The sequence below is a fragment of the Octopus bimaculoides genome, chromosome 6 (genome assembly GCF_001194135.2).
Source record: "Octopus bimaculoides isolate UCB-OBI-ISO-001 chromosome 6, ASM119413v2, whole genome shotgun sequence".
NCBI classification, from domain to species: domain Eukaryota; kingdom Metazoa; phylum Mollusca; class Cephalopoda; order Octopoda; family Octopodidae; genus Octopus; species Octopus bimaculoides.
The window spans coordinates 1,750,799-1,754,804 of record NC_068986.1 but is presented as its reverse complement, the minus strand read 5'-3'; the positions used below and the strand labels follow the sequence as shown (position 1 = coordinate 1,754,804).

General features: G+C 41.4%; 1 protein-coding gene across 5 annotated transcripts in view; it reads left to right on the top strand.

Annotated features, from left to right (window-relative positions):
- Window positions 1-4,006, top strand: part of LOC106881073 (organic cation transporter protein) — a 311,309-nt gene that overhangs the window by 30,218 nt on the left and 277,085 nt on the right. For 2 of the 5 annotated variants that reach the window (XM_052968541.1, XM_052968538.1), the window contains exon 2: window positions 3,502-3,585. The exons of the other annotated variants lie outside the window; for them this stretch is intronic. The gene's annotated coding sequence lies outside the window, so the exon portion shown is untranslated. The remainder of the gene's footprint in view (window positions 1-3,501; window positions 3,586-4,006) is intronic. 5 annotated transcript variants of the gene reach the window in all.

Genomic DNA, 4,006 nt, shown 5'->3' with positions numbered 1-4,006 from the left:
AGAAATATTAATAACTCTATTTCTGAAAACCAGTGGATAGATTCCACTGAAATTAGATAAATAACCTTCGAGCAGATAGTCAGCAGCGCCGCCTGGCTAGGGCTTGACTGCTCTGCATTGACAAGGGGCAACACCCTGAAACTAGTCTGCAGATGCCAAACCAGCAGGGGGACACTGCTGACCTCCCCTGTTCGAAGGTTATAAAGGACACAGGTTTCGTGTGTCACATAGCTAGCTAGAGGCGATGGCTTCTTGGAGCTAATTCACGGCAGCTTTCGTCCTAATTTTGGGACTGCCATGTTGGCTTGGCGATAACTATTAATATATATATATATATATATACATATTTATATATGTTATATATATGTATATTTATATATGTTTTTTTTTATACACACACACAGTGCTGGAATTGTTACTTCTGTCTCGATTGAACCAATGATATTGACTTGTATAGAAATATGGTTTTTAAAGTAATTGGAAAAGCATGTGATTATTAGTGATGGTGGTGGTGGTGGTGTGACTGGTGGGTGGAGAATACAAATGCTAGATTGTGGCATTCATTCCTTTCTAGGAGTGTTAGTGTTTTATTTCTGGAATTTAAACTGTGCAATGCACTTCATATTTAGATGAGTCATTTATCTCTGTGCTCTGTTATCAACATGTCCCACAAGGATAAACATTTTTAGCATGGACCAAATTAAGCAGCCTCCGTGCACATTTCAATTCCTCGTCAATGGGTTAGACTAATCACTCAACCATTAAAATATAGGTACTAATAACTTTTGCCAGGTGAGTAGACTGGTGCAACATGAAATAAAGTGTCTTGCTCAAGGACACAATGTGCTGCTTGGTATTGAACTCATAATCACAAGGTCATAAGCCAAATGCCCTAACCACTAGACCATGCACTTTACTGTCTACAAGAACATGATGGCAGAAAGTACCTAAGAGGTGAAGGAAAAAAGTATTTGGGGGAGAGAGAGAAGGGGGGGGAGGAGTAACAAAAACATGGAATGATGTGGAGACTAATATTTTTTTTCCTCTTCATAGATTTTTAGTCTGAAGAGGAAAGAAAATGCTCTGATGACTCTTTTCAGGCGTTTGGCTGAGGTCACCTGTAATGACACTGGAACCAAGCTGTACTGAGCCATGCTATACTGAGCCAAGCTGTACTGAGCCAAGCTGTACTGAGTCAAGCTGTACTGAGTCAAGCTGTACTGAGCTATGCTGTACTAAGTCAAGTTGTACTGAGTCAAGCTGTACTGAGCCATGCTATACTGAACCAAACTGTACTGAGTCAAGCTGTACTGAGCCAAGCTGTACTGAGTCAAGCTGTACTGAGTCAAGCTGTACTGAGCCAAGCTGTACTGAGTCAAGCTGTACTGAGCTATGCTGTACTGGGCCATGCTTCTCTCTGGGACAATATTGGTGGGGGTGCATAGAGAAGACTTGTTGCATGGAAAACTGTTGCTGCTCTTTCATAAAAATATTTTGTCCTGGTTTGTACATTAGAGAACTTTCCAGGTGTTATTGAAACAAAGTTGAACTTGATTATGTGAAGCCTAAGATTTTAGCCAGTGGAACTACCATTTCAAGTCTCCCTTATTGAAAGTGATAAAGTGTGTGTGTTTTAGAGAAGAAGAATAGACAGTGCGAACTAAGAGAACGACAAGAAAGAAATATATAAGAGTAGGGGGTTGGGGTGGATTGTGGTTGAATGATAAAGTCAATTAGAGAAAGTGTTGTATTATCAAGAAATACCTGCCATTGTTTCCACCTTTCAATTTCGATATATTCTGCCATCTGGTTCTAACCATTGCCATTCTCAATACCATTGATCAATTATTTATTGGAATATGGTAATCTCTTTCTCCCCTCCCTCTTTCCTTTTCAGTCCACTCTTCTCTCTCTCCCCTTTTCGACCCAACCTTCTCTCTCTCCCTCTGTCTTTCTCTCTTTCTCTCTCCCTCCCTTTCCTACACTCTCCCTCCTCTGCTCTCTTCTGTTTCATTTTCTCCCTGCCAACCTCTCTTCCACCTTCCCTCTTTTCATTCCTCCCTCTCCCCCTCCTTGCCTCTCTCCTTTTTCACCTGTCTTCTCTCTCTCTCTCTTTTTCTCTCTATCAATCTTCCTTCCTTCTATGCACCAATCATTACTCATGCTGATTGTTATCTATTGCACTCTGCTGTTCATTATTCCTGTTGATAAACTGTCAACTCGATCGTTTACATATCATATCACTGCAGAAGGAATAACAGAGACAAAGATGATGGCCATTCTCAAAGCTTAAAAGTACTTTAGAAGTAGTTTCAAAATATATCCCTTGCTAATCAACAGCTGTCATAGCAGGTTGGATTAATGCTCTCAATTTCATGAAGAGGCTGAATGAAGACCGCTTGGTCCAATTTCAGGTCACCACTGTCAAATTTGATGTGATTTTGCAACTCTCAGATAGAATGGTCAGTCTGCCAAGACTCCTGATTTATATGAAGTGCATGGATTCACATTACACAACAGACATGGTCAACCAACACATAGCACTCAGACCACTTGAATGAAGCCTTTTTATGTTCTTTTTTTTTTTGCATGTTTTTTTTTTCTAAGTGAAGGCACATAGCTTAGTGGTTTGGGTTTTAGGCAGATGATCAAAATATTTGGAGTTTTGTTTCAGCTTTCAATGGATTATATACAAATGGTGCTGAACTGTACAGTTTCCTCAGGTGTAAAGCTTGACATCATAATCATCATCATCATCATCATCGTTTAACGTCCGCTTTCCATGCTAGCATGGGTTGGACGATTTGACAGAGGACTGGTGAAACCAGATAGCTACACCAGGCTCTAATCTGATTTGGCAGAGTTTCTACAGCTGGATGCCCTTCCTAACGCCAAATATATGAACAAATAGAACACGAGACATTTAAATTTTCTAGTAAACAGAACTTGCCATTAAATAGAAATCTGTAAATTATCAACACAAATTCCACCATTTCTACCATGACAGCAATATTAATGCTAACAATATTTATAATCCTACATGTCTGACTGGTCTCGTGCTGGTGGCACGTAAAAAGCACTGTTCGAGTGTGGCTGTTGCCAGTGTCACCTGACTGGCTCCCGTGCTGGTGGTACATAAAAGGTACCATTCGAGCATGGTCGTTGCAAGTGCTGCCTGACTGGCTCCTGTGCAGGTGGCACATAAAAAGCACCATTCAAGTGTGGTCGATGCCAGTGCCACCTGACTGGCCCTCGTGCCAGTGGCATGTAAAAAGCATCCACTACACTCTTGGAGTGGTTGGCATTAGGAAGGTCATCCAGCTGTAGAAACCTTGCTAGATCAGATTGGAGCCTGGTGCAGCCTTCTGGCTTGCCAGTCCTCTGTCAAACCGTCCAACCCATGCCAGCATGGAAAGCAGACGTTAAACAACGATGTTGCTGCTGCTGCTGCTGATGATGATGATGTCCTCTAACTTCTAGAATTATATTTCTCACTCATAGGTGTGTTGCCTTCTCAGTTCAAATCAAGCAGGGATCAACTTTGCTTTTCATTCTTGTGAAGTCAATAAAACAAGAACCAGTCAGGTATGGAATCGATTTCATTCACTTCTCTTCTCTACTATGATACACTAGACTGGCATGGCCCAGTAGATCCCCAAATCTCAGCTCAATTGTGGGTAACATTTCACACTTGCTGAAGTACACTGCCATTGTATCAGTAGTAATCTATCTGCAACACCCTATATACCTATATATTACTGCCAACACGACACACACATTCATCCACACACACACACATTTATCCAATCATCCAAACACACACACACATTCATTCACACACACACAAACTCACATACTTGCATGTGCATACACTCAACTCTATACATCCTATCACTGACTTACACATACACACACATTCACTCACACAAATACATGCACACATACACACATTGTCTCTCTCTCTCTCTCTCTCTCCCTCTCTCTCTCTCTCTCTCCCCCCCCCCCC